Here is a 12,003-nt window from a genome sequence, read left to right as displayed (position 1 = left end):
ACAAGCATGCATAAACATATATACTCGAGCACTAGACATGGATACACTATTAATATATAAAAGATAAGATATAAATGCTTACGTATCAATATTGTGATTCAATATTGCAGAAAAGTACGTAGAAGCAACGGAGATGATAAATACTAGTTTGACTTGCGAACAATACTCACGAACATTACCCATAACCTCTATAGTTATAACCCATAGTTTCCCTAGCTCTATCCCGCTCGGAAGGCTTGTTTGAAAATAATTCGCTCATGACCTCGTCGTAGTATTTTATGTATAATAATACTAATAATAATACTCCTAACTATAAGATTAATAATAATATTAATCTTAATAATAATAATAATAATAATAATAATAATAATATAAATAATAAATATAAAATATAAATATAAAATATAATACGGAGTAATATAGATATTAATATGTGTGTGTGTGTGTTGAGCAAACTGGCCAATTTATAGAATGTTTCTGAATTCGGACTGCCATGTGATCGCATGGGTTTTATGCCTATTTCTCATGCGGTCGCATGGCCCCAAAATCCAGCTCATAATTTTTTTGTTTTCTTGTTTGTCGACATAGTATTATATATATAATATATATTATTAATATTAATTATATATATATTATATTATATTCATGTACATAGTTTACTTGTAATTTTAGGTCCGTTGACTCGTACGTTGATACTCGACTCGTGTACCACTTTCGGTTTTTCGAACGCACTTTCGTACATTTAGAAAACTAGCCTTTTACGTTACGCAACGTGTAACCTTATTAATAATTTGACTTACTCATCAATAAATTACCTTATAAAAAATGTAACTTATAAAATTGAGCGTTGTGGTCATTTGCTTCTATAAATCAGTGACTCGTTGTTTATCAAAATATATTATTTTAAATCAGGACGTTTTTTGACTAAGTTAATATTATATTTTTGTAAATATATATATATATATATATATATATATATATATATATATATATATATATATATATATATATATATATATATATATACGTATATTTTCCAATCCAATTATAATGGTTCATGAATCGTCAGGGTTTGGTCAAGGTTAAATGAATGTATGTATACAGTTTACACTTCTTAAGATTCAACTTAACAAACTTTGCTTATCGTGTCGGAATAATATAAAGATAAAGTTTAAATTTGGTCAGAAATTTTCGGGTTGTCACATAACCCATAGGAAGGAATAATAGATTTAGACCCAGCATATATAAATTAAATAATCAACTTCTTCTGTTGATATCCTAAATTGACGTTTTGCGACCTAACGACAGCTCATAAATAAACCGTCAGATTCGGGCATCTCACGTACTAATCTCCTATTGATCACTAGAGAGCGAAAATAGAGAGATAATTATTTTCCTAATCTCCGTACCTTTCTCTCTCTAAAATCTAGAGAGAGAAAGTAGAGAGAGAACTAATCTCCTACTGATCACTAGAGAGCAACCATAGAGATGTTTTAGAGAGAGAAGTGAAGAAGAAGGTGTGTGTAAAAATGAATGCAAAAAGCTCCTTAAATAGGCAAAATTTTCCTAGCATACGGTTGACAGGACGTATGGCAGGCCGTATGCCAAGGCCGTATGCCAGGGCAAGCCATTTTGTGTGCCCGGATGCTGGCAGGCCGTTTTCCATAGTGGCAGGCCGTATGACAAGCCGTATGATAGATCATAACTTGTCTTTTACCGTTTTCGCTCTAGAATCTTCGTTTTATCTCCGATTTACTTGATTCTTTTTGTATCATCTTCGTAATTACTAAATATACCTAATTAACTGACAGAGTGATTATTTTGCCGACATAGTTTGGAACTTTATTATTTTTGGGCCTTAATATCGAGGTAAAATGTGACTTTTTAGCCGATATCAAATATCCCATACTTAGACTTTGCTTGTTCTCACGCAAACCTTTCTTTTATTTTGAGTTCAAGGATGCTTCTGAGGTTTCTGTTTTATTATTCAAGTGGCTTGTTATTTATTATAAGAGCAAATTCATACAAACCGTCATCTAAAAGGGTAGAAACTATCTCTGTAAGCATGAGGGGAGATTAAATGACTTTGGCTTCCTTACACGGTTACTTAACTCACTCAAGTGTTTGGGGTTCCCTATCAATCTATGAAATGAATTCGCTCATAGCCAGTCATGTTGCAAGTATTGTCATAGGCTTGACAAATAATCAAATCTCCACCAGTTAGATAAGGACGGCACTGATCTTCTCCCTAATAATTCTTTCAATAGGAAGAGCGGGTTTAAAGGTTGGTTTGCGGAGAAAAGCAAAGGTTTTGATATGGCGAAAAGGGTGATTTTTGAATCTTTGAAATTTAGAGAGATTCGATAGATTTCGGTTTCATGAGGATATACTTTTTCTAGGAGAGATGGTACTCTATTTTTTATTGAAAAGTTCCTTTAGATGGTGCTGATTTTCAGTGAAGACTTTGCTTCTTTTTTGCAATCCTCCTGGGTCACAATCTTCATTTTCTTAGGGCATTTATGCTTTTATTTGAAGACTTTTCTCTTCTTTATTTTTGAGACTTTGCTCATCAATTCTTTTTTTTTTTTTTTTTTACATATCCCATCTTCATAACTTCTTCTTATGCCCAGAGAGAAAGGTATTTCACCAGAAATAGGTCTTTTTGACTTATCAAAAATAGTCTGGAATTTTAGAATTTTTGGACAAGTGTTTGAAGTAAACTTTGTCGATCTATCTCTTTAAATTTCTAGATTATGGAAATGAGAAAGGAAAGAGGGTGAAAAGAGTAACGTATTTAATAGTGAATTTGGGAGTGAGTATTTTCTGATTCATCAACTCTTTGGAGTGAGTTGGTCGGTTTAAATGCATGGAGTGGAAACAGAAATGGATGGTTTTTGTCTTCTCTATTCAAAATGATTTCGGAAGGTGTATCTCACCTACACCACGTATGGCGCTTACTAACTATTGGCCTTGAAATGTATGTCAAGGTCAAGTTCTAACTCTATATGCTAACATCGGCACCCTCAACGGGAAATATAGTGAAGCATTAAAAATGAATACTTAGTGGGCCATTTTTTGGGGTGCCTCACAACAATTATATTGGGTCGATAATGCCTAGTCATGCAATGCTCTTTTAGAGAATTGGTTCATCCTTAAGAAGATTTATGTCCTCATTTATCTTAATTTTAGAACAAACACGTTTGATTTTCGAAAGTACTTTTTCAGAAAGTATCATTTAGCCATAAATTTTGAAAAATTTACGTTGAGGTCAAAGAATCTAAATAGTAGGTATACTCGAAGATCTTAGTAAAATTTTAAGTTAAGAACATTTTCCGAGCATCCCATAGCTAATTACGGTGTACTACACCGCTATCCTACGCTTAGAGGAACATTGTCCCTAATGTTAATTCTTAGATTTTAGGGAGCTAAAATCCCATACTTAGAGTTTGAACATATCGAAAAATGTATCTAAGCTCAATATTGGGTTGGAATCTCACCCTTAGTGATAAGCTTAGGATAGGCTATAGTTTAAGGATATAACGAAGCAAAATAAATAAACCAAGAGAAAGAAACGAATAACTCCCCTTGGGTGCAGCTTGTGAGCTAAGGATCTGAAGGTAGACTGAGTCGGAACTATTTTCTGCTGGATTCGAATCGGCCTTCTTGAAGTGTACTCGAGCTTATTAGGGCATTCTAATCCTCCATACACCATCCACCAATAACTTGCAATGAAATAATCAACGGGTTTCCTTGTCGTTTCATCATTATTCAAATAGTCTCCACCACATGCATCAATAACTGTCTATTACTTGTAAAAATGGAAAAGATCAAACCTAGACAGGTGATTAAGCTTTAGTCCATAGACTCACTGATTTGCATTTTGATGAAAAAGTTATCTGAAAACTTGGGGGTTTCAAAATTAGGTTTTTAAAAATTCAACAAATTAGTGTATGACTAAAAAACTTAATCTCACACTTAAAGTGTTGAATGCCTTTAATTTTAAGACTTTTAAAATAATGTAGCATTTAATTCACTGAAGCCCAAGACAAGTAGGAGAAGTGAATTCATCCTAAGAAACGTTGAAGATTTTATTTTAAGTTTCACTTTTCACTTATTCAATTAACCTAATTATCCTAATCTAACTACTACTAAAGCTATAGAAAAATTTAACACACGGGTTGCCTCCCGAGAAGCGTTTGTTTTTTTTCGAGTCACGAGCCTGACTCTAGCCTTATTTCTTAGGAAATCTAGGCGGCTCCCTTGCATCCATCAGTAGACACAAGAGGTAATATTGGAACATACCGATGGGATTGAAGCAAAAATAAAATAAGGTATGTCCAATGAAAGGAGAAGGTAGTTTGAAGTGAATGATTTGTTTAACTTGAGGTATAACAGAGCTATCAATTTCTTCTACCTCCTTGATTGGAACACGATGGTCAAAGGGTTCCTCATCACTCCATGATGTGTATGTCATTATGTATTTGAGTGATGGTTTATAGGGTAGCCTTGACGCAAAATCGGTATTTCTTCTAAGTGACTTCTGGTTGGTTGTAATGTTGTACTCTAAGGATGGAGGTAGTAAGATGTCCATTGACGTCTCCAATATGATAGCAACATTAACAACTACTTAAGTGCTAGAATCCTCCATCTCTTTCTTCATATCCGGGCTATCCATTCCTATTTCTTCATCCACCTCCTCGTTACTCTGGTCGGTAGATTCAAGTATAATTTGTTCAGAGAGTTCTTCTAGAACGAAATCCTCTCTAGTCATTAAAAGATGAAAATAAAGTGGGAGTGAAGATTGGGTTGATGTGGAGTAGTTATTCTTCTTGTCTTCTACTTCTATCTTCTTCTCTTCATTCTCGGAATACAAGGTGACTTTTCTAGTGGAGATGGTATCTATTTCACCGTTCCCATCAGAAGGACATACAGACTCGTCGATCGTGAAAATGACCTCTTCTCCACGGGCTCTCAAGGTGATAGTCCGTGAATAAACGTCAATGATCGCTTTGGCTATATTTATTAAAGGCCTTCCTTAGATGATAGATGTTTTCTCGTCTTCTTTAAAATCCATAACCATAAATCCGGTCGGAAAAAGAATATTTCGACCTTAACCATGAGGTTCTCAGCTATTTCCTTAGGATATCTAGTGGATTGGTCAGCTAGCTAGTTGCTCATTTTGGTAGGGAAAGGTTTCCAATTTCGAGTTTCTAGAATAGTGAGTAGGGCATGAGATTGATGCTGGCACCAAGGTCAGTGAGAGAATAGATATTACCTAATTGGTAGATAGAACAAGGAAGTGTAAATCATCATGTATCCCCTAGTTTTTCAGGGAGAGTATTTAAGAGAATGGCTGAACAATCCACGTTCAGTGGGACATTGGGTACTATGGGTACCTTATCCTTGGTTGATAGGAGTTTCCTAAAATACTTCTTACTATGAGGATTTTTAGACACAATTTCTAGAAATTTACCATCAAACTTGAAAGATTTCATCTTGTTATGTCTTTGCTTGAGACGGCCTAGGAATGAAATGGGTGGTTTCCCAGTAGGTTTAGGTGATGACTCAATGACTACTACCGAACGAGTATTAGTTAGTTTCTTCTCCTTAGAAGAAACTGAAGGTTGGCTATGTGCCACCTTTAAGTCATTTTTAGGAAAACCTAGAGAATCGAAAAGTTGATTTAGCTGGCTTATTTGATTTTCAAGACTACTCAAGTGATTAGTCATGACTAACTCAATTGCGTCTTGTCTTGCTGTGATCATGTTGATGATACGCAGTAGGACATCGTCTGGAATTATCTCTGGTGGGGTGGTGGGTTTGGTAGGTTGGTTGTGCGGATGAGCTAGGATCTTATCAGAGTAGACAACAGAGTCTACACATTCAGCCTCGTATACCTTGGTCGGATGTGGTTCAGTACAATTCTGGCATAATTGCACTTGAGACACATGTTGCGAGAGTTTCTTTAGCTCTTCGACTTCTTTGGTGAGGGTTTTTATTTAGTCCGAGAGAAATTTGATGGTTTTATTTTCGATAAGGTCGGAGGCGGAAAGCAGTGTTGCTGATGAAATGTGCTTATCTGTGTTCCAATCGTGATGGTGCATAGTCATCTCCTCGATCAATCTCCATGCCTCGTCAGCAGTGAAGTTCATGAACTTGCCTTGAGAAATAGCATCAAGAGTAGACTTGTTGTTCCGATTCAGACCTTTTTAGAAGGTCAAAATTTGAACTGAGCTCTCAAGACGGTGGTTCGGGCATCTTCGAAGTAAATGTTTGAATCTTTCCCATGCAGTGTAGAGTGATTCATCGTATGCTTGTTTAAAGTTTACGATATCATTCCTAAGTCTGATTTGTTTTTATGGGAGAAATTACTTGATTAATAAAGTTGTTGCCATTTCTTCTCATGGAGTGATAGAGTTGGGTTCTAACCCCTCGAACCAGATTTTTGCATGAAGAGTTAAGGAATTGGGGAACAGATACAGACGAAGTACATCTTGTTCAACCCCATTTTGCTTATATGAGTTGTATAAGGAGAGGAATCTATCTAAGTGAGAGTTGGGATTGTCATTTGGTAAGCTATGGAACTGGCAATGGTTCTGAATGAGTCGTATGATGCTATGCTTAAGCACAAAAGATGCTCCGTTAACCTCTGGATAGAGTATCGGTCCTCCTCGTCCTAGTCAATGAGGGTTTGATGATGTCAGCGAGAGTGATGTGTGCGGCCATCGTCGAACTATCGGCAGGTAAGTCTGGATCTCATCGGATGGGTACAATGTATGATATCAGATAGAAGAAATGATGTGTCGGAAGAATTCTTAGCGGTCTAAGTAGGTTAAACCATCCTAAAGGTTTACTAATAAGGAAGTCCATTATAAACTTTTTAATATTAATCTAAATTAAGCTAATATTATCTAACCTAACTACGGTAAACTAGTAACTTCTGACAAAGCTAGTCTCAGTCAAAAGGGTCTCTTAAAAACTAAACAGGCTCCAAATCGTACTACCGCTCCCCGGCAGCGGCGCCAAAAATTAACTCTTCCTATGATATGCCCTAATCGGATGGTTCATTTATGCGGTGTCGTTAGGTCGCAAAATATCAATTCAGGATATCAACAGAAGAAGCTGATTGTTTAATTTATATATGCTGGGCCTAATCTATTATTCTTTCCTATGGGTTAGCAAGGGCAAATATGACCTTGGGTCGTTCTTTGACCGTTCAAATTTGAAACGAAGCTTATATAGATAAATTAGTAATTAAGATTGGGTTTGTACACATTTTAGTATCAAAGACTAATGACAAGGTACACCTTGTGTGGAGAGGCGGGATCCTTTTGGTCCCAATAAATTGGCGACTGTTCGGAAAATCCAACAACCAAGTCCAACCGGTTTATTCTAAGACACCACTTTATCCGGAATACCAAATTGTGTAAAGGCTATAGTTTGGTTGGTTTGATTTACAATTGTATTTAAAATATTAAAGCAATATAATTAAATTAAGCTAGCTAGCATGCAACAGCTAAGGACAGAGAAGACGTGGTTCACCAAGATTTAAGATAACGTAGTGTTGGGATGATTGCGAGACACTCATTGGATAGATATACCTCTGTGTAAACACTAGATTCCCTACTAATTGATTTCTCGATTAGCATGTCACGAGGAACTAGGCTATCGTGATTCTTATCGGATGGACTATGCTCAACTTCTGACGCTTTATCCGGTTTAAGGATATAAGCGGCTCATCTTGGATGCAATGCATACCTTAGGCGCACGAAGAAAGTAGCATAGCCATATATAATATCCAACCTTTCTTAACACCTTAGTGTATCATCCAAGTGAGCGATTATAATTGTGTTTCGAATTCCTTTCTGTCAATGGTTTGGTAAAATCTAAGGGTTTGTAGACAAATTAGAACTTCTGATAGTTCTCAGTCATCCTTAAAGATTTATAAGCTTAGTTTGTATTGTAGTGCATTAAATTTCCATTTATGATTTAAACCGGCCCTTACTTAAATCTACTCAATAAATCCCTTAGTTATTCACCATGTACTACACTTACAGTGGTTCCATAGCTTCTAACCTTGACCACGCTCAAGTGGTCCTATAGTACATCAACATTATACTCTACTGTTGGACAGTATTTCCTCGAGTCTTATACTCTTGACCAATGTCTTGATCTAGTCCTACGATAATTCCTGATGTACTTTATAATATTTCTGATGGGTTCATACCTTGACCAATGTATAAACATAGATAATTAATTACCTTATAATTGTCGACTTTATAAAAGGTTTTAATCACGTTTATTGGTGGAAGGACGATAATAACGAGGTTTAATATCATAGACAGAAAGCGAGTACGAAACAATAATCATCCTTAACTAACATTATTAAATCATGATAAATAATCAAGAAATTACTAACACATCATGGCAACAAGAATTTCTAATATTAATAAATCACAAACATCAAACAAGAATATTATAATAAATTAATAAAAGAAATGATAGATATTACTGAATAATATCGGCAAAATAACACTTGTATTTCTTCATAATATCCATAGCGTTAAAATGCTTAATAGCTTTTACTACTAACTACATACTAAACTTATTGATCACTAGAGAGCGACAATAGAGAGATAATTATTTTTCTAATCTCCGTACTTTTCTCTCTCCAGAATCTTGAGAGAGAAAGTAGAGAGAGAACTAATCTCCTACTGATCACTGGAGAGCGACAATAGAGAGATATTTTAGATAGAGAAGTGAAGAAGGTGTGTGTAAAAATGCATGTAAAAAGCTCCTTAAATAGGCAAAAGTTTCCTAGCATACGGCTGGCAGGCCATATGCCAAGGTCGTATGCCAAGGCCGTATGCCAGGGCAAGCTGTTTTGTGTGCCTGGATGCTGGCAGGCTGTTTTCCATAGTGGCAGGCCGTATGGCAAGCTGTATGTTCAATCGTAACTTGTCTTTCACCATTTTCACTCTAGAATCTTCGTTTTAGCTCCGATTTACTTGCTTCTTTTTGCATCGTCTTCTTAATTACTAAATCTACCAAATCAACTGACACAGTGATTATTTTGCCGACAAAGTTTGGAACTTTATTACTTTTGGACCTTAATATCGAGGTAAAAATGTGACTTTTTAGCAAATTATACTTTTCCAAAATTATACTTAACAATATTATAACAGCCAAACAACTTAAAATAATCCAACATATCACTAAGGTGAAAATTGGACTTGACCATTCACTGCCACACACTTACGCGAGTGAGTAACTCATGCACGCGCATGAATCTGTCATGCGTGCGTGTGTGTAATAACCCGTCTTTTTCCATTTACTTTCCGTTTAATTATTTTAAGTCCGTTATTTAATTATAACATCTCCCGTTAATATGCGTTTTAAAATAATTCGTTTAGTTAATTCACGCACCCGCTTTTATACTCGAGGGACTATTTGTGCCAAATGACCAAACTTGATCACTAGGTCAACTAGTCAACCATCTTCTCCTCCACTCATTCATCACCTCCTCACTTTTGATACTTCTACTTTTTCTCTCAACTCACACATCAAAGATTCATCATCCATTTCCAATCTAGCAAGCTAACATCAAAATAAATTACATATTTGTGATCTACTAATCAAGAGCTTTAATTTGGTACCAATTTCATAACTTGGGGTAAGGTTTCTAAAAACTCTAGATTTTTGTTCTTGGTGTTCTTAACTTATAAAAGTATTCATTAATGTCTATGGCTCAAGTCTAACATGAATATGTGAATTATTTGCTCGATCTTGTTATTTTGAGTAATTAGCATGAACTTGAAAATGGGTGTGTTTAATCTTGAGTTTTGGTTGATTAAATGTTGTTTTTATGTTAAAGTTCATGTACTAAATGTGTTACTAGCATCATTAGCTACATTTTGGTATGTAGGTTGACTTGGAAAAGCCGCATTAACATGATTAAGGATTTTATGATTTTTGGTTAGGGTTTGGTAGATTTAAATGTAAATTTTGATGCATTAAATGCTTTGCAATGTTGTTTGTAAGTGTTTAGTAGTATTGTATGCAAAATTACCTACGAAACGGCGTATTATATGTGTGTGTTAAGTTTTCGAATCATTAATTGCATTTATGAGCTTGAAACATTAAATGGTGAGCATTAAATGATCATTCGACAAGAATTCGGTTATTTTAAATGATGAATTTGATATGAAATGTGTTTAATTTTATTCCTCGTTAAATTACCTTTCCAACGATATAAGATACTTGTTTTGAATGTATACGGTTCATAAGTTATGTTTGTTTGAAGTTTGATTCTTGCATTAAGTGTTCAAAACTGCCCAAATTGCTGATCAGACACCCTGAGCGCTGCTCAAGGCCCCTGGAGTGCCGCTAAAGGCCCCCACATTCCTATTTGAGCATTGGTTGGAGCTCGACTCCGATTCCTGCTGACCAAAATCACTTTGCGTTCTCACATTTAATTCTAACTATGCTACGCACCTCCGATTAACATGAAACTTGGCCAACATGCTTATATATGACTTCTTATCATGGAACAAAAGTCGGAAACCCGAATCGACCCTGTTGACTTTGAATAAGTTTGACTTTTAGTCAAACTTAACCAAATGCTTATGCAATCGTTCTAACTTGCTTTTACACTTATATTTTGCATGAAACTTGACAATTTGACTCACATGCTATATTAATCGAGTCGTAACGAGCCATAGGACTAATTGAACAACTTTGACTGACTTCATACTTTACCGATATTGATACAACCTATTGTTTAGGTCGAGACTAGCATTCGTTCTTGCACACGTTTACTTTGTGAAGTACATTTATATTCGTGCACTCAAGGTGAGATCATAGTCCAACTTTTACTCTTTTATACTTATGCTTGGGATAAGAAAACATAAACTTTTCGTTTTATAAATTGAACACAAGTAGGAAAACAAACATTCCACGAACGAGTTAGAACAAAAATCCTCAATTCAATTATCATTAGTTACACTTGTAGGGTGTAAGCGAGAACTTATGTTGTGTGGCCATACGGGTTTGACTAACCCTCATTCGGACGGTTCACTACCGTTAGCGGATGAAATATATTTTCGGTTATAGTGTAGTTCTAACACTATGATGCAGAGGTAATTATTCACTTAAGCCTTGATAATTGGGTGCTCGACAAACAACGACATCTTTGGAATGCCAACGATTTGGATAATCGACTTATACTAAATCTTGTGGTTCAATACAATATACTTACTAAACCTAGGATTTCACCAACGTTTTCGTTGACAGATTTTCTATGTTTTTCTCAGGTCCTTGAATGCTAAGTGATACATGCTTCCGCACATTATTTTGATACTTGCTTGGATGTCAAGTATACATGCATACATGGAGCGTCTTTTGATTTTACCTTAAATTGTGTCGCATAGGTTTCATTTGTACTTTAAATGTTGTAAAGTAACTAGTTGTTAAACTACTTTTGTAAACCTCGAAACATCCTTACATTTGAAATGAATGCGACATATTTTGGTCAAACTTTATTTAAATACTTATGACCACGTTATGGGACCTAAGTTGACGGCGCCATCAATGACGATTTTTTCGGGTCGTCACAGTGTGGACACGTACATAGATCCAATCAATTTTAATTACATATAAAGGATTACACATGATAATATACATAGCCATGTATATGTATATTTTAAATGCTATAGGTTGAAAACAGAAATTGCGCGAAGAATACTTAAAGGATTTGGAAGATCCGCTGAAGGTAAAGTTTGCGGATCAGTTTGCGCGTTAGTAAAAAATTGCGGATTAATTCTGCAAAGACAACGCAGATGATAGTTAATCCGCACACCGCGAATATTCCAGAAACTATAAATAGGGAGCTTGGCCTCTCATTTATAGGTTGTTGATTCTCCACCATTTGCTCTAGCCTTTGTAATTTTCACTTGTGACTTTGCCTAAGGAATTTTTACATTGTGTTAAGGTGAATTATGCTAA

General features: G+C 35.4%; 1 non-coding gene across 1 annotated transcript; it reads left to right on the top strand.

The window, feature by feature from the left end:
- The first annotated feature begins 6,240 nt into the window (after window positions 1-6,240).
- LOC139895199 (small nucleolar RNA R71) lies at window positions 6,241-6,347 on the top strand. Its single transcript, XR_011775661.1, has one exon. It is a non-coding gene; the product is annotated as a small nucleolar RNA R71 (small nucleolar RNA).
- The last annotated feature ends 5,656 nt before the right edge of the window (window positions 6,348-12,003 follow it).

Source organism: Rutidosis leptorrhynchoides, chromosome 2, assembly GCF_046630445.1.
Source record: "Rutidosis leptorrhynchoides isolate AG116_Rl617_1_P2 chromosome 2, CSIRO_AGI_Rlap_v1, whole genome shotgun sequence".
Lineage (NCBI taxonomy): Eukaryota > Viridiplantae > Streptophyta > Magnoliopsida > Asterales > Asteraceae > Rutidosis > Rutidosis leptorrhynchoides.
Note: the sequence above shows the minus strand (reverse complement) of the source record. Positions and strands in the feature narration are given on the sequence as shown.